Source organism: Thamnophis sirtalis, unplaced genomic scaffold (assembly GCF_051295495.1).
Source record: "Thamnophis sirtalis isolate CommonGarterSnake01/CBP01778 unplaced genomic scaffold, rThaSir2_p1.2 scaffold_9, whole genome shotgun sequence".
NCBI classification, from domain to species: domain Eukaryota; kingdom Metazoa; phylum Chordata; class Lepidosauria; order Squamata; family Natricidae; genus Thamnophis; species Thamnophis sirtalis.
Window position 1 is genome coordinate 74,691,948 of NW_028261389.1, and position 19,631 is coordinate 74,711,578.

Genomic DNA, 19,631 nt, shown 5'->3' on the forward strand with positions numbered 1-19,631 from the left:
ACGCAGTGATTTTGAAGGAATCCCCATAGTCCGGTTCCATTATCTGCTCCTAGGAAAAAAAAATGCAGATAATTAAAGGCATTTAAACCCAAAGTCTAAATGCCCTCCCGCATTTTAATGTACATTCCAGAAACATATTGATAAATTCAGTGTGGTCCCCCGCCACCCCCAAGTCTCTTAATTCAGTCTACTTTGCAGGGTCGTTGTTGGGATAAAGTGAGGGAAGGCCCCATTCCACAGTGCCTTGAGGTTTTGGAGAAAATGCTGCAGGTCAATGTGATTTAACCATTATTTTCAAAGCCAGTGAAACGAAGCTGCCTCGCGAGAGCTTTCCAAGGGGCGAGGAAAATCTTCATCTCTTTGCGACTGTGCTTTTCTATGTAAATAATAGAGGTTATATTTTTATAGATGACGAATTATGCATTGCCACTGTCACTTTTCTTTATCGTGAACTGTGTTTAAATAGTTTGTAGAGGAGTAGCTGCATTTGTTCGTTTTGTTGTGTTTTAGTAAAAGCCATGAAGAATCTCGGAGCACCTTAACTAATTTTAGCTTTCCTAGTGTACGATTGTAGTACGTTTTTATAATTTTATTCTAAAATGCGATCGTGTTTGTTCTAGTATAAAAATACATGGGTTATAGTTGACTTTAATGGATACATGAGTCTGAAATGCTTGGTTATGATCCAGAAAGGTTAAATTCCACTAGATGCTGTTGTCATTTCTAATGAATTTATGGAGCTTTGCACGTGAAGTCTATCGTAACAATTACGCCAACTCTTCAAATATGAATGTACGTTAACAGGTTAGATTCACGCAAGACAGGATTAGAAGAATTTAAATGCCACTGAAAACAATGCCAGATGTTTATCATGGCGTTTGAAAACAAGGACAATTAAATGAACTTAAATTACTGTGCCTTAATTAAGTATTTCCAGTTCTAGATTTAAAAAAAAAACCCTGTAGGTTATTTTTTTCAATAGGAGAGGAAATAATCCCCAAACTATCTTTATGCTTGTAGAAGGAAAACCATAATTTAACGTATCACATTTAGATCAGCAGCTGTCACATCAGGGTGAAAATTAACCCGCCATAGGGTAATTCCCTGCAGTCTCGATAATCTAGATAGTCCTCAATTTACAGCAGTTCGTTTCGTGACCGTTTAAAGTTACAACAGTACTGAAAATACTTAAGACTGTTGCAGCATCCCTCTGGTCATGTGATCAAAATTCAGAGGCTTGGCAACTGGCCTGTACTTATGACGGTTGTAGTGTCCCAGGGTCACATGTTCCCCTTTTGCAACCTTCTGACCAGATTGACTTAACACCTCTGTTATTTAACAACTGCAGGGATGCACTTAACAATTGTGGCTAGAACGGTCGTAAAATGGAGCAAATTCACTTAAGAAATGTTTCGCTTAGCCCGGCAGAAATGTGGTCGTAAGTCGAGGACTACCTGTACCATTAAAATCTGAGCAGTGGCTTTGCAAAGCTGGAGGCCAAGCTAAAGTCCAAGGATGAGACAATGATATGCCATCAAATCCAATCCTTTATTGGTTTGTGTCTGACGGACAGAATCTTGCCAAACTTTCTCTAGCCGGTTAAAGATATCCTGAGAGATTCTAGGCTACCTTGAATCTTTCCCAAAGATTCAAGGCAGCCTAGAATCTCTTCCTCCTTCCCCACATCCAGCTGTGGACTGTGCAGCCTCTTAATCTGGGCCTCTTTCTGGGAAGCCTCTGAGTTGGCAAAACACCCCCCTCCCCGCTGCTGCAGGTGCACAATCCATCACACTGCACTGCTACCCCACCCTTCCATGAGAGGGGGTAAACTAGCCAGCAACAAATTGTCTAAGAACATCTGTTCTTCTCTTATCAACATTTGCTTTTCACTGCCAATGGGAGAGGACACCAGTTGACTTTTGGGAAAGAAGAGAGGCAAAAGTTGCTCTTGGGAGCAACTGAAGAGGATTGGGCATGAGGGCATTGATGGCGAGATAACCCCAATGACAGTAGTAGTAGTAGTTGTTGTTGGTTGTGAAGTCGTGTCCGACCCATCACGACCCCATGGACAATGTTCCTCCAGGCCTTCCTATCATCTATCATTCCCCGGAGTCCATTTAAGCTCACTCCGACTGCTTCAGTGACTCCATCCAGCCACCTCCTTCTCTGTCGTCCCCTTCTTCTTTTGCCCTCCATTGTTCCCAGCATGAGGCTCTTCTCCAGGAAGTCCTTCCTTCTCATTAGGTGGCCAAAGGACTTGAGTTTCATCTTCAGGATCTGGCCTTCTAAAGAGCAGCCAGGGTGGATCTCCTCTAGGACTGACCGGTTGGATGGCCTTGCAGTCCAAGGGACTCGTAGGAGTCTTCTCCAGCACCAGAGTTCAACCCTCTTCTTTGTGGCAACCCCTCAAATATTGGAATACGGCTATCACATCACTCTTAGTCTTCTTTTCTCTAGACTAGCCATACCCAGTTCCTGCAACCGTTCTTCATATGTTTTAGTATTTAGCTTCACATCTCCGGGGGTAACACTCCTCCAAATTGTAGCAGGAAAAGTTGAGGCGGTCGTGACTTAGTTCAGTTTCTCAAGATTAATGGCGATGTAGGCACTTTTGTGGAGTGGCACTAACCTCAAATCAGCCTAGCCCTTTATCCTATACAAGGTTAAGACTGACTTGGGTGCAATCACATAGATTGCTGGAATCAAGATGGCGCCCAGCTGTTTAAACAACTCAATCAAAACACTCGTGAATGATATGCAGGACCTCAAACACAGATCTTTCCCCGTTTAAAATATCTCTGAAAGTTTCGGTCGGCATTTCTTTTCCTTCTCTTGACAAAGACGGAGGTCAGGTGGGCCACAGGAACACAGCCCGATACATTGGGCGATTGTAAAAGTCATGGAAAGTGAGGAATCCTAAAGTCAATAAAATCTGAGGAGTTCAGATTGCTAATCCCTGGGTTGAGTTTGAACATTCCTAACTACTACTTAGAAAGCTGTCCTTCTGCACGGTCTATTTACTCTCCAACACGACAGCACATTTTGTCCACTTAGTCAGAATTACTCATTTTGGAATGCTGGGGAGGGGGGGGGGAGTGACATGTGATATTTCCTTCAAAAGAGTTCATATATTTGCCTAATTTTTAAAAGCTATTATTTTAAAAAAAAAAGTTTTCCCCAGCTCAACACACCACAGATGTGTAAGTCTATAGATCTTATCATTCTTGGCGTGATGGGAAAAACAGTTATTTTATTTATTTAGTGTATCGCATAACATACATGGACTTACAACAAGTATTAACATTTCACTTAGATTAAAAACAACAGTAAATGTTTAAAAGATCTATATTCAGATGCTAATGAAATACAGTGTAATACAACTAGAGGATTCCAGCTTTGGAAAAACTGAATCAGCTAGTTTGGCTTAAGTAACATATTTCATCCATAAAGGCTGTGTAGAAATGTACCTATCACACGCCTTTAAGCTACGGTTAGTTTTTAATGGAGAAAACTGTTAAAGTATATTTATAAGACTGCGTTACTGTGAACAAGAGAAAGATACATACACAGAGGAACATAAATTAATATTTAAAGCAGAACAGATTTTTTTGAAGGCCTGCATTTAGCATTTTATTTGTATATTATTGCTATTGACAAAAAAAATATTGATGCTTATGTATATCTGCATTACAAAGGAGGCTTTTGTTCCTAGTAGAATTAAATCCATATTTACTACTTTGTTACAAATCTTATTTAACTGGAGAGTATAAAAAATGGTAATGTTGAGAGGAAACATATATACGTTTGCATTGAATATGTTTCTTGGTGTTTTCCGATGTCACACATCAAAAGCATAGCATAATGTATACTACTGCTTAGCGCTGGTGATTATCAAAACACTTCTTCCAAAATGTAATCAAGATAATAAATGTTCAGGATGTTATTAGATTGTTTTTGACTACTATATTTGCAAAGGGAACAAATCTTTCAAGATCTCTAAGAGCAGGACATAAAATGTTTTAAATGGAAAAAAAAGACAAATTAAAAATAGAACGGAGGTTGACTCCCATAATCAAATGTCCTGCAAAATAGAGGGGAAATATAAAAGCTATCCAAATGAAAAACCAAAACCGTTTATCTCTGGCAAATCATTCTTTAAATGATCTGTGTAATGCGCATAATATTAATCAACTCCGCATGGTGGTTCAAATGGGGGGAAAAATGGTTTAGCCAACTGATATGCCGAAAACAGAAATTAGTCGGGATTTGTGTGAGGCGTATCTATACAATGTGTTCAAGGAGGTTTGAAATTTTAGAAAAGTGTTTTGAGAGCATACTTCACTCCAAGAGATCTATCTACTGTGGCATTCTGGGAATTTACATAAGAATAAGCTATCGTTCCCAATGCTTTTGCTTCAAATGCCAGAGAAAGTTGTCTCATCTCTTTCATCAATCTCTTGCGTGTAAACGATTCTTACTTTTGTGAAATGTTTTTTTCAATGAGCTACCTTGATGGGTTATTTTTCAGTATTGCTGTGTTTAAATGATTTTAATCATGTATTTGCCTCAAAGTAATCTGCTCATACGTCGTTACATCTAATATGTCTGATTGTTTTTAAATGCCAACTGTCATCAGAATTGCCTACACAATAAAGAAACAACAGGCTTGATAATGGCTTTATTTTGTAATACTGTTAAATCCTCTACGTGAAATTCTAGATGTTGTTGTTGTTTATTGCGAAGTTGTGTCCCGCCCATTGCAACCCTATGGACAACGTTCCTCCAGGCCTTCCTGTCCTCCACCATCCTCTGGAGTCCATTTAAGCTCATGCCGACTACTTCGGTGACTCCATCCAGCCACTTCATTCTCTGCCATCTCCTTCTTCTTCTGCCCTCCATCGTTCCCAGCATGAGGCTTTTCTCCAGTGGGTCCTTCCTTCTCATTAGGTCTTTGAGTTTCCTCTTCAGGATCTGTCCTTCTAAAGAGCAGCCAGGGTTGATCTCCTCTAGGACCCACCGGTTGATGGCCTTGCAGTCCAAGGGACTCGCAAGAGTCTTCTCCAGCACCAGAGTTCAAAGGCCTCCATTCTTTGGCGCTCAGCCTTCCTTATGGTCCAACTTTCACAGCCATCCATTGCAACTGGGGAAACCACAACCTTAACTATACACACTTTTGTTGGCAGGGTGATGTCTCTGCTTTTTGGTCTGCTGCCTAGATTTGCCATAGCTTTCCTCCCCAGAAGCAAGGATCTTTTAATTTCTTGGCTGCAGTCCCCACCTGCCGTGATCTTGGAGCCCAGGAAAATAAAATCTGCCACTACCTCCATTTCTTCCCCATCTATATGCCAGGAATTGAGAGGGTCAGATGCCATGATCTTAATTTTCTTAATGTTGAGTTCTAGATGGACCCAATCAGAATTCCCCATTTCGAACCAGAAGAAAATTGGAATCAGAATCTCTAAGGGCTTTTTCCTTAAATATCACCATCATTATAAGAGCTGTTCTTTAACTTTCCGGGATGAAGAGCCAGATAAATATATTTATTTATTTTTTCAATCAGGGAAGGAGGTCAGACAACTCCCCAATGTTGCTAGACTCAAACACTTGGTAGCCATAGCAAGCATAGAAAGGATGATGAATAGCAGTTTGCTCCAATATTGGTAGAGTTTCAGCTTTCAACGCCTGCTGGAAATATGGCTGAATGACACTTCAATACCCTGAAGTCTTAATTAAATCCAGAAATCACAAATAATTTGATTGCAAATTCCAATTTTGCAGGCGGTTACGAACAGAAGATACCAAACCTTTGTCTGCAACACTCAAAAGAAAAAAAAACACTAATATTTTATGCAACAAATAAAGCATTTGTTTATTTATTTGTTTGTTTTTTAAAGACCCTGTAATCCCTTACATCAGGGTGGAGTTGAATGGAGCTGAGCATTTACTGGCCGGATGCCCTTTCTGTTGCCAATGCATAGTTCGCAGCAGATAATTACTCCCTATGCCCAGAGAGAGAAATAACTGCTGCTACCTAGGATCGAACTCACAGCCCCCTTAATTGTGAGGCGAAGAGCTGCACTTCTAGTCTACTGCACCACTCAAAGCATTTGTTTATTTTGAGGTTATAAAAACATGGCGCCTTCTGGTTTCAAAAGTCTGCCTTGACTTCGAAAAGGCCAAAAACAAAAATCACAAATGAAAATCAGAAAAAGGTTAAGAGGGAAAATAGGAGGGTCCGTGGCGCATAACTTGTTGCCTGATGGATGTTCCTTTTAAAAAAAATGTTTGCCTGTAACCTGTAACTTCCTACTGGAAGGCCCTTGTTGGAATTCCACTGAAAAGACACTGTAATAAGAAGATGGAAGATAATCTAATAATTTAAATATGAGCCAGCCATGTGCAGCAGTTGCCAAAAAATCCAACACAGTTCTAGGCTGCATAAACAGAGGGATAGAATCAAGATCACGTGAATTGTTAATACTATTTTATAAGGCCTTGGTAAGGCCACACTTGGAATACTGCATTCAGATTTGGTCACCACGATGTAGAAAAGATGTGGAGACTTTAGAAAGAGTGCAGAGAAGGGCAACCAAGATGATTAGGGGACTGGAGACTAAAACATATGAAGAACAGTTGCAGGAACTGGGGATGTCTAGTTTAATGAAAAGAAGGACTAAGGGAGACATGATAGCAGTGTTTCAATATCTCAGGGTTTGCCACAAATAAGAGGGAGTCAAACTATTCTTCAAGGCACCTGAGTGTAGAACAAGAAGCAATGGGTGGAAACTAATCAAGGAGAGAAGCAACTTAGAACTGAGGAGAAATTTCCTGACAGTTAAAACAATTAATCAGTGGAACAACTTGCCTCCAGAAGTTGTGAATACTCCAACACTGGAAGTCTTTAAGAAGATGTTGGATATCTATTTGTCTGAAATGGTGTAGGTTTTCCTGCCTAGGCAGGGGGTTGGACTAGAAGACCTCCAAGGTCCCTTCCAACTCTGCTATTGTATTCTATTCTATTGTATTCAATTCTATCTCTGCTTAGATATGAAGTCTTCCAGGTTTACTCACATGAAGCGCACAGTTGCAAATAGAAGATATCTCACTCAGGACAAGTAGTTCTGAGAAACATCTGGTAAGACCACAGAGTAAGCCTCAGTTCTAAGTTGCTTCTCTCCTTGATTAGTTTCCATCCATTGCTTCTTGGTATTAACACTTCACATGATCTTGATTCTATCCCTCTGTTTATGCAGCCTAGAACTGTGTTGGCTTTTTTGGCAGCTGCTGCACAAGGCTGGCTCATATTTAAATGGTTGTCCACTAGGACTCCAAGATCCCTCTCACAGTTACTATTATTGAGCAAGGTACCACCTATACTGTACCTGTGCATTTCGTTTTTCTTGCCTAAATGTAGAACCTTACTATTTTCACCACTGAATTTCATTTTATTAGATAGTGCCCAATGTTCAAGTTTGTCAAGGTCCTTCTGTATCTTAAGCCTGTCTTCTGAAGTGTTGGCTATTCCTGCCAGCTTGGTGTCCCCATTTATCCCCTCATCCAAATCATTGATGAAGATGTTGAAGAGTACTGGGCCTAAAACAGAGCCTTGGGGTACTCCATATCTAGATAACACTGAGCGTAATGTTTAAAGAGAGTCCCAATATATATGCCGAGGTGGCACAGTGGTTAAATGCAGCACTGCAGGCTACTTCAGCTGACTGCAGTTCTGCAGTTCGGCTGTTCAAATCTCACCGGCTCAGGGTTGACTCAGCCTTCCATCCTTCCGAGGTGGGTAAAATGAGGACCCGGATTGTTGTTGGGGGCAATATGCTGACTCTGTAAACCGCTTAGAGAGGGCTGAAAGCCCTATGAAGCGGTATATAAGTCTAACTGCTATTGCTATTGCTATACTATACATGCTGAAGGATTGTGCCACTTTATTGGGAGCGACTGTATATATAATGCAGATATTGTATAGGTGTGAAAGCCCTATGAGTGGCACGATGGCCTAGTGGTAAAGGCACATGCCTTCCAGCAGATGTTTCTCTTCCAGGGAACAAAAAAAAAATCTGCTGTGAACTCTGTGTAGACATCAGGAAGGGCACCTGGCCAGTAAATGCTCAGCTACATCCAGTTTCCCCGTCTCTATCCCGAATTAATCAATTACAGGACATTAAAAGGGGAGTTTTATAGGGATGAAAGCCTTCTTTAGATTCTTCAGTAATTTCACATGGGAATGGAAATGATCTAATACAACAATCCGCAACTTTACTAGTTCCAGAAACTCGTTTCTGAAGAAAAAACTGTCTTCCTTCGTGGACCAGGAAAAGGGCGGGGGAGATGGTTTCACATGTGCAACCTATATGCCGCAGATGTGCGGACAAAAGTTCGCTTGCTTGTCCACAACTCGCATGGCCCAGTTCCCAACAAGGGTTGGGGATCCCGGATCTAACACGCTCACAAGTTGATTCGTGGACTTCTGAACCCTCGGGAAAAAAAGAAACCTTTGTGCGAGAGAGCTTCACAATGTCATACGTTCAATGCACTAATAGTCCTGGCTTGACAATCTTGTCTTCATGCAACAATTATGGCCCAGCTGGAAAAGTTTTGTTCACTGGTGACATTACATTCAGCGGTTCCGGGGGCCTCTTATGCACATGTTAAAGAGTCAGCCTTAAGATATGAGGCCTCAGAGCATTTCCTCCTATTTAGACACTGGCTCTTCATTTGGAAAAAATGATTTTGCATTCTTTAGTCCTCATGTAAGTGATATTAAAGAGATAAAATTATCTGCATTGAACCCCACCCAGTACACTAATCGTTTCTACACTTTCTTGATACAAAATGGCTGTTGAATCTGTCCAAGAACGTACGGAAGAACAAAATTAGGCAAGAAAAGACTCCGTGGCTGATCGTTCTAGAGGAAAAATACAGGTAAACATCTAAATAATAGTTTAAAATTCACCTGATCATAATGTTTTGCCCCGAATAGAAAGCCAGAAAAGTGAGAATAAGAGATTATGATTGTTTGAACGCCATGATCTAAAAAACATGTGGAGACTCTAGAAAGAGTGCAGAGAAGAGCAACAAAGATGATGAGGGGACTGGAGCCTAAAACATATGAAGAATGGTTGCAGGAACTGGGTAGGTCTAGTTCAATGAAAAGAAGGACTGGGGGAGAGGTGGTATTTAGCAAGGGATCGTGGAGTCCTAGTGGACAACCATATAAATATGAGCCAGCTGTGTGCAGCAGCTGCCAAAAAAGCCAACACAGTTCTAGGCTGCATCAACAGAGGGATAGAATCAAAATCACATGAAGTGTTAATATCACTTTATAATGCCTTGGTAAGGCCACACTTGGAATACGGCATTCAGTTTTGGTTGCCATGATGTAGAAAAGATGTGGAGACTCTAGAAAGAGTGCAGAGAAGAGCAATAAAGAGGATTAGGGGACTGGAGACTAAAGCATATGAAGAACAGTTGCAGGAACTGGGTATATCTAGTTTAATGAAAAAAGGACTAGGGAAGACATGATAGCAGTCTTCCAATTTCTCAGGGGTTGCCACAAAGAAGAGGGAGTCAAACTATTTTCCAAGGCACCTGAGGGTAGAACAAGAAGCAATGGGTGGAAGCTAATCAAGGAGAGAAGCAACTTAGAACTGAGGAGAAATTCCCTGACAGTGAGAACAATTAATCAGTGGAACAACTTGCCTCCAGAAGTTGTGAATGCCCCAACACTGGAAGTCTTTAAGAAGATGTTGGATAGCCATTTGTCTGAAACGGTATAGGGTTTCCTGCCTAGGCAGGGGGTTGGACTAGAAGACCTTCAAGGTCCCTTCCAACTCTTCTATTGTATTGTATTGTAAGTTCTGACCAGTTCTGGAGAACCGTAGTGGAAATTTTGAGTAGTTCGAAGAACTGGTAAATACCACCTCTGACTGGCCCCGCCCCATCTATTCTCTGCCTCCCGAGTCCTAGCTGATCAGGAGGGAATGGAGATTTTACAGTATCCTTCCCCTGCCACACCCACTAAGCCACGCCCACCAAGCCATGTCCACATAATTGGTAGTAAAAAATTTGAATCCCACCACTGACTACGGGAGACATGATATCAGTGATCCAAACTCTCAGGGGCTGCCACAAAGAAGAGGGAGTCAAACTATTCTCCAAAGCACCTGAAGGCAGGACAAGAAGCAATGGGTGGAAACTAATCAAGTAGAGAAGCATGCTAGAACTAAAGAGAAATTTCCTGACAGTGAGAACAATTAATCAGTGGAACAACTTGCCTCCAGAAGTTGTAAATGCTCCAAAACTGGAGCAAGATGTTGGATAACCATTTGTCTGAAGCAGTGTAGAGTTTTCTGCCTAAGCAGGGGGTTGGACTAGAAGACCTCCAAGGTCCCTTCCAACTCTGTTATTCTATCCTATTCTATTCATACTTATAAATCCTTCCTACTGGGGCTTCCAACCGTCTTTGGATAAGACTGTTGAAAACCAGCCTGGGTGTTTTAAAAAAAAACAGAAATGTAAGTAAAAGCCTAAAGAGAATGGAGGGAAAAGCAAAATGGCAGGAATCATTTCTTTTTAACAAAGCCAATTTTCAGAATCTCCCCTCCACAGCAATTTCATATAAACACAACTCCGTGTTTGATGGTTTGGAATGCATGCCGAATTCTTTTTACATCTGAAACGTTTCAATTTCCCTGGAAGTTCATGCAGGCTTTCTTCCTTACGAAATTCTAGGAAAGGATGAATTAAGATCTAACTCCTTATCTGGAAGTCTCCAAAGAATTAATTCCTGCATTTGCCCCCCCCCCCCCCGAGTTAGGCAAAGCGTGAAAATTCTTCAACCGTTGACCCATTGCGTTCATTTTAAAAGCCAAGCCTTGGTTAATATTGAAAATATTTTCAGCACATGATGAAATATTTGCTTTTTAAAGAAGCCCCAAATAGATGGAATGATTTAGCCCAGGGGTGTCGATTTCATTGAGAGACGCATCAGGTTGTGTTTGACCTGGGGGGGGGCAGGTGGGATGTGGCCAGTGTGGGTGTGAGCAGCTCAATGCCAATCGTGTTGGTGGCACCTGTGGTGGCTCAAGCCCCTTGCCAGTGGAAATGGGCTCCAAAGCTCCGTTTTTGGCTGCGACGGCCTCCTGCAACCCTTTGCCAGCAAAAACGAAGCTCCGGAGGGCCATCCATACAGTATCCTTCCCCCAGGAGTGGGCTGGAAATGGGGGTTTTGCAGTATCCTTCCCTTGCCACGCCCACCAAGCCACACCAAGCCCACCAAGCCACGCCCACAGAACCGATAGTGAAAAAAAATGTGAAATTCACCACTGTGGGATTCAGGGTGATGATGATATATAGTATGTAGGTATATATCAGGGGTGGGTTCCTGCCAGTTCTAACCTCTTCCATAGAAGAGGTTCCACAAATCTACAGTGCCGTTTAGAACCGGTTCCAGCTCTCTCCCCCCCACCCGTCCGCACATCATCAAGATGAAGAGCGAGAGGAGGAATTCTGGGAGTTGAAGTCCACAAGTCTTAAAGCTGTCAAGTTTGAACACCCCAGGGTTTTTTTTCTAAAGGGTTAGGGGTGCAAGGGTCTTGTAACTTGACAGCTTTAAGACTTGCATGCTTCAAATGCCAGAGTTCCTGAGCCAACATTACTGGAGGAGGAATTCTGGGAGTTGAAGTCCACAAGTCTTAAAGCTGTCAAGTTTGAACACCCCGGGTTTTTTTTTCTAAAGGGTTAGGGGTGCAAGGGTCTTATAACTTGACAGCTTTAAGACTTGCACGCTTCAAATGCCAGAGTTCCTGAGCCAACATTACTGGAGGAGGAATTCTGGGAGTTGAAGTCCACAAGTCTTAAAGCTGTCAAGTTTGAACACCCCTAGGGTTTTTTTTTCTAAAGGGTTAGGGGTGCAAGGGTCTTGTAACTTGACAGCTTTAAGACTTGCACGCTTCAAATGCCAGAGTTCCTGAGCCAACATTACTGGAGGAGGAATTCTGGGAGTTGAAGTCCACAAGTCTTAAAGCTGTCAAGTTTGAACACCCCGGGTTTTTTTTTCTAAAGGGTTAGGGGTGCCAGGGTCTTGTAACTTGACAGCTTTAAGACTTGCGTGCTTCAATGCCAGAGTTTCTGAGCCAACATTTTGGTTGCTAAGCAAGAGCGTTGTTAAGTGAGTTTCACCACATTTTACAAGTTGGGCCACTCCCACCTGGTCACATGGCCGGCAAGCCACTCCCACCCGGTCACATAGCCGGCAAGCCACTCCCACAAAGCAAGCCACAGGAACAGAAGAGGTTCTAAAAAAATTTGAAACCCACCACTGGTATATATGTATAGTACATATATATAAGGATGTCTACTATAGGGATGAAATCTGCTCTGAAAAGTTTTAGGGATGTGTGTGAAAGGTTGGAGACGCTTCCAATGAATTTGGAATTGGCAAATTTTAGCAGTTATACCATCTTGCAAGGCTGAAAATGCATTTCTCCCCCATCACCTTTACAGCCAAAGAAATTAGGGAGGGTCTCTTCTGAAATGTTTATTCCTTCTGCAGGAAGGAAAGCCTCTTATCCCATCGTTCTCCTCTGACTGTGGCTCTTCCCTCGTCTCCCAAAGTCTTTCCCACATACCGATATAGGGAAGGACGAGTCAACTCTGCTGTATTTATTTGCACAGGGACATCGGCTATATTTATCCATCTATGTATGTTCTTTAATTACAGCCCCCGGTTACAAAAAAAAAAAGTACTTGGTTATATAAAAAGTACTTGCAGGACTTGTCTCTAATGATAAGATAGCATTTTAAGGACCCACACTCTTTCTACTTCACATAAATGACCTTTGGGATCATATTATAAGCAACTGCGTTCTCTTCGATGATGATGTAAAACTATTCGACACCACTGACAATGCTGCTACCCAGGGGTGGGTTTCTCGCCCCGTTCCAACCGATTCGGTTGGAACGGGGCCGGCGGCGTCCTCGTGCACGGTGCACGCATGCGTACTAGCGTCTGTGCGATGCTCCAGCTGCTCCTGGAGGATCGCACAGACGCTGTATGCGTCCTGCGCATGCGTGGAAGCGCAGAACTCATCAAAACCGGGTAAGGAGCGCGGGCGGGCGGGTGGGCCCTTCACCGTTCCCGGAAGTTACTTACTTCCGGGTTCGCCGACCAACCGGTTCGCGGGGACCGCCGCAAACCGGTTGAAACCCACCCCTGCTGCTACCCTACAAAAAGACCTTGACTATGTGTGAGAATGGTCCAACCATTGGCAACTTTAAATCTCAACCAACACATGCTCCGGGTTTTTTTTGCAACTTAGAAGTATGCTGCCTTCAGCCTCACCTAAGTGTAGTACATAAAATTATCCGCTACAATGTCCTACCTGTCAATGGCTACTTCAGCTTCAACCACAGCAACACACCAGCACACCATAGATACAAACTCAAGGCGATTGCAGAGAATATGACTTCTGCAACTGTGGTCAATGCTTGAAATGAACGCCCTGAGTCTGTAATTTCTTTCCCAAACCCCCAAAACTTTAACCTTAGACTGTCTACTGTTGACCTCACCCCATTCGAAAGAGGTCTGTAAGGGGCGTGCATAAGTGTGCCAACGTGCTTGCCGTCCCTGTCCTAATGGTCCCTTTATTCGTATCCATTTCCTGTACCCATCATCATGTTTATACTTAGATCTGTTATCTAATACATGCTTGACGAAAATAAATAAAAATATTGACCCAGCAACAGTTCTGAAAACCCCGGGACTGGCTTGCAGATACACACATTTGCACAATTACCATCCTACATGCTTCAAATGCTTTGGCACGACTTGAAAGTCCCACAACTACCATTGGCATCAGAAGGAGAGACAGATGTTCCTTTCATTCCATCCATGAGCCTCTCAGCATCCATTTCATGAACATTATTCAGGCTAGCTGTGAGGTTAACGGAACAACAACAACAACAACAACAACAACCCGAGAGCCGAGGTGGCACAGTGGTTAGGGTGCAGTACTGCTTTGTTTGTTTGTTTATTGAATATGTGTAGCTGCCTGTTGTGGCCTAGCAGGTGCCGTTGGAGCTGCCACCAGACTCCGACAGCGAGGGGCCCTATGAGTCAGCTCTGAAGGATGTGGAGGACCCTGGACAGGGTTCCGACTCCGAGCAGGGCGCAGAGAGGCTGGTCGGCCACCAGGAGGCGCCTGAGCCTTGGACCAGTGGGGAGGAGCCAAGGGAGTTGTTCCTGGAGCCGAGGTGGCGCAGTGGTTAGAGTGCAGCACTGCAGGCTACTTCAGCTGACTGTTATCTGCAGTTCAGCGGTTCAAATCTCACCGGCTCAAAGGTTGACTCAGCCTTCCATCCTTCCGAGGTGGGTGAAATGAGGACCCAGATTGTTGTTGGGGGCGATATGCTGACTCTGTAAACCGCTTAGAGAGGGCTGAAAGCCCTATGAAGCGGTATATAAGTCTAACTGCTATTGCTAAAAAAAAACCCTACTTGGAACAACTTATATCCTCCGAAGTTACCTTAACAGTTCCTAGGTCCTTAGTTAGGACTCGAGCTGTTGAGCTACCAACCAGCCCCAAAGGCTGTGAATCTCACCAAAGATTATGATTATCATCATCATCATCATCATTATCATCATCATCATAATACCGGACTGGTAATGTTTGCATTCTAGTCTGCTAGTAAAGTTTCAGGCAGGGCGATAAGGGGAAGGCAATATCTCCTCGTACGAACGTGGACATGATTGAGTCCAGAAAAAGCAGTGCAGACAGAAAGAAATGGCTGTTTTCGCCAGCTCTAAAAACACAAAAGATCATTACGTTCCCGATTTATATCCTGCCGCTGGCGAGATGCACACATGCGGTTTGGCTCGCAAAGATGAAAGATTTCGGTCTTTTTTATCCACAAAGGTAGACAGTTACTGAGCTAAAAAGACTGGGTGTAATCTGATACCAGCCATATCTAACTCCAAAGTACATCAACGTTGGGATTGATTTTAAACTTGCAAAAGTTAAAAATCTGGGTGCATTGTCGTACTTTCTTAGATATCAAAAAAAAAAAAATCTTTGGACTGTCTTGGCTTTTTAAAGAATTCCTGAGAATGTAAAGGCTTTCTAATCCTTGTTAGTTTGGTTGGTTCTAATATGAGAATTGAGCCAATAGTGTAGGCTTTGCATTCTAAATTAAATTGTTCCCAAGAGGGACACAAAATTGTATTCTATTGATGTGGTGGAATGTTTACCTGGAGAAAGTGGCGGCGGCAGGGGGGGGGAATCCTAGTATGAGGACCCCGGTTTCCTAGAGAGGAGGCAGTACATTTCCAGAGAGAAGCTCAAATTAAGAGACTGTATGGTTCTGAAATTATAGCCACACACTGGAACAGTGATGGCTAACCTTTTTATCGTCACATGCCAGAAGCGGGCATGCCCACACCCATAATGCGATGTGTGTGCGAACACACACACACGGTGCACCCCGCCTCCCTGTGCATGTGTGCGCCACCCCGCATGCTCCCTTACACATGACACCCCCCCCCATTTTGGGCCTAGCAGGCCTCCCTGCAGCCCCCTGGGACCAAAAACGGGCCACCGGGGGAGGCGTCGCACCCCCCTGTGCTCCTCCCCATCCCCACCCCGCATGCGAGGAAGTCCTCTGCCCCCCGCGCATGCGTGCATGTCTTCATGTATGTGCAGCAGAGACCTGAAAATCAGCTGGCCAGTAGGAGGCAATGTGCGGTGGAGCTGAGCTGGGGGGGACGGCTCATGTGCCCACAGAGAGTGCTTTAGGGTGCCCATGTGGCATGCGTGCCATAAGTTCGCCATCCTGGCAGTAGAATGTCTCTGGATGTCTTCTCCGGAGACAAGAATGTCTCTTTAACCTTCTGGCCTTAAATTAGAAGATGAAAGCTTTAGTCTGGCAAGATTCCGTCTATTAGATGTAAGCAAATAAAGGGCTGGACTCGATTGGATCTCACTGTGTTGTCTTTGGGCTTGGGTCTGACAATTATTGATGCTATTTTAATGTCTATCTTACTTTCCATCTCTGGGGATGTTCTCTGGTCAAAACAGAGCAAAACAACAATAAACAGAACAATATAAAATGAAATACATAAAATACATGAACGGCAAATAAACTCATTACCAACCTTCACAGAGGCCTCCCTGAAAGACTCTCAAGGAAGTGCTTCTGGATCTTAGTAGTATAGAAAAAGCGTTGTATGTATGTATGTATGTATGTGGTATGTAATGTATTGTTTATTTATTTATTTTGCTTGTTTGTTTATTCAATATGTGTGGCTGCCTGTTGCGGCCCAACAGGAGCCGTTGGAGCTGCCACCAGACTCCGACAGCGAGGGGCCCTATGAGTCAGCTCTGGAGGATGTGGAGGACCCTGGACAGGGTTCCGACTCCGAGCAGGGCGCAGAGAGGCTGGTTGGCCACCAGGAGGCACCTGAGCCTTGGACCAGTGGGGAGGAGACAAGGGAGAGTGATCCTGAAGTCATGCATTGGAGCAGTGGGGAGGAGCCAAGGGAGTTGTTCCTGGATGCCCGGCACCAAAAAGCTAATAGGCGTAAAGAACAGTTGCGCAGTTACAGGAGATAATTGCACTCAGCTGGTGGTAATTAGGCTCCTCTCAAGACTATAAAAGGAATGATTGTGCACACGCCCTTTTGTAGGAGTCAACGTAATTCACCTGAGCTGGAGAACTCTTGGGACTAGCTTGGCAGGCTTGATTGCTGCCAAGGTTACTCTGTGCTGGCTTGCTGCCAATGTCTTGTCTGTGCTGGCTTGCTGCCAAGGTCCTGTCTGTGTGTCAATAAATCCTTGCAGTATCTTTGTCTTGGCGTGCTTTGGTGTAGGACAAGGGGGGGTCAGAACACGGCCCATCTCAAACATAATGACTCTGGGCAACAATCATAAAATCAATTAAAAACCAAATTACACCTCTCCAAACAATACAAAACAGAAAACCTTCAAAAACACATACAGAAGCCAAGTGGTGGGAGTCCTTTTTTTTTTTTTACTACCAGTTCTGTGAGCGTGGCTTAGTGGGCGTGGCATGGCTTGGTGGGCATGGCAGGGGAAGGATATTGCAAAATCCTCACTTCCTCTCGATCAGCTGGGACTCGGGAGGCCTGCTAGGGGCGAGGCCTGTCAGAAAATCTAGACACACTGCCAGAATGTAAAAGGCCTTTTCTGGGACCACAGGAAAGATTGACCAATCCAGAAGAGCTTTCCTGAGTCTGGTTTCCTATGAGCCATGGTGGCGCAGTGGTGAGAGTGCAGTACTGCAGGCTAGTTCTGCTGACTGCCGGCTGACTGCAATGTAGCAGTTCAAATCTCACTAGGCTTCACGGTTCACTCAGCCTTCCATTCTTCTGACGGAAGTCACACCTCCAGTGATGGGATTCAAAAATGTTTACTACATTTTTTTACTGCAAAGGTCGTAAGTATGAAAATGGGAATAAGTTAGTTATTTCAGTGACCCTAACCTTGAACAGTCACTAAATGAACTGTTGTAAATTAAGGATTATGAGTGTGTGTGTTTGTTTGTGTGTGTGTGTGTCTGTTTGTATGTATATGTTTGTATGCATGTGTGTATGTATATATATGTGTGTGTGTGTGTGTGTGTTTGTGTATATGTGTGTGTGTATACTGTATATCTATATCTACAGTATCTATAACTAGCTATATATATTTAGATCTATCTATCTATCTATCCATCCATCTCTATCTCTCTACCTACCTACCTACCTACCTACCTCCATCCATCCATCCATCCATCCATCTATCCCCCTCTCTCTATTTCTACCTACCTACCTATCCCCCTCTCTATCTACCTAGCCCTCTTTCTCTCTCTCTGTCTGTCTCTATCTCTCTATCTCTACCTACCTACCCCCCTCTCTGTATCTATCTATCTATCTATCTATCTATCTATCTATCTATCTATCTATCTATCTATCTATCTATCCCCTATCTCTATCTACCTACCTTCCTCTCTTTCTTTCCCACTCTCTCTCTCTATCTATCTATCTACCTACCTACCCCCCTCTCTCTGTCTCTCTATCTCTATCTCTCTCTCTGTCTCTGTCTATCTATCTATCTATCTATCTATCTATCTATCTATCTATCTATCTATCTATCTATCTATCTATCTATCTAACTATCTATCTATCATCTATCTAATCTATCTATCTATCTATCTATCTATCTATCTATCTATCTATCTATCTATCTATCTATCTTTCTCTCTCTGTGTGTATCTATCTATCTATCCATCCATCCATCTACACACACACATACAAACACATGCACACATATATGTACATGTGTACATATGATAACTTTCTCCAAAATCTTGCTAGATAAAATTTATGGCAAAGGTAGTCGTACAGACCTGGAAGTATCTGTTGGGGAATTTTGATCACATGCTATTCCATGTCTTTTACATGCATGTTTTTCCTCCAGATGTCCATTCAACATTGTATGGGAGGAATATATTACAGAAAAAAATCCTGGAATTATCTCTACCATAGCAAGCAAGTTAATATAGTGAACCATAATTTCACTTTGCAGTCTGAGTGTTAAGTTACCTTTTTATTGTTATCAGCCCCCTCCCTGCCCTCCCCTTCCCCCCCCAAGCCATATTTGTTTTTCTCATGCAATTGTACTTTAGACACATGGGAAAAAACCGTGGACAAACGGAAGACGGCTGCATATTTTGGATTAATGACTCCCCTGTTGACAGTTGTATAGCAGTTCAGAAAAACAACTTCTTGCGAAGTTACCTTCGTCAACATTCCAGTGTATCTGTGTCATACACACACAACACACACACACACACACACACACACACACACACACACAGAGTTACATAAAAATGAACTTCTAAAAACAATCATGTGGTCCACACTCAAATTGCATCCTTTGAAAAGCAAAAGCATTATTCTACTTTATACAAATGGCAACCACTGACAGCATCAAAGCGAAGATATATGGAGTTAACCTTTATCCCTGTTTTTAAGACTGGAATGACAAATGTATCTATATGTGTAAAAATGTCTGTGGGTGTGTATGTTCCAGCATAACCCTGGAACGCCTCAAGCAATTTCATCCAAACTTGGTGCACACATGACTTACTCTCTGGAGAAAAATACTGTGGGGATAAGACACCCCTAAAACCCTTCAGGGTGTGTGTTATGTTAAGATACAGCCTGTTGTGCCTTAAAATGGCTTCTACCGTACTACCGTGAAATGGCTTCTACTGTGTAGTGCAGTGGAGTTGCCATGATAATGGCTTCACAGTACTTCATAAGGGGGCTCTCTCTGCTCAGAGGGAAAATCCAACGTTAGAAATTATGTTTGGTCCGGACCTCCCCCCCCCCCAATAAATAAATACCCAGGCAACGCCGGGTTATCGACTAGTATTTAAATAAATACTGTAGAAGGAATAAAAGAGGTCTGTCATTTTTAACATGTAGGTATATCAATGAGAGAAACATACGGATCTCTTAGTGTGTACACATGGTCTGATAATAAAAGACGAGACACAGGCCGCAATGGTGTGATTGTTAATTGTGCCTGGTTTAGGTTTCCGCATGTATAACGCAAGGG

The 19,631-nt window shown here is 43.0% G+C and overlaps 1 protein-coding gene across 1 annotated transcript in view; it reads right to left on the reverse strand.

Annotated features, from left to right (window-relative positions):
* Nucleotides 1-19,631, reverse strand: part of CCDC146 (coiled-coil domain containing 146) — a 139,057-nt gene that overhangs the window by 97,351 nt on the left and 22,075 nt on the right. The gene's annotated exons all lie outside the window — the stretch shown is intronic.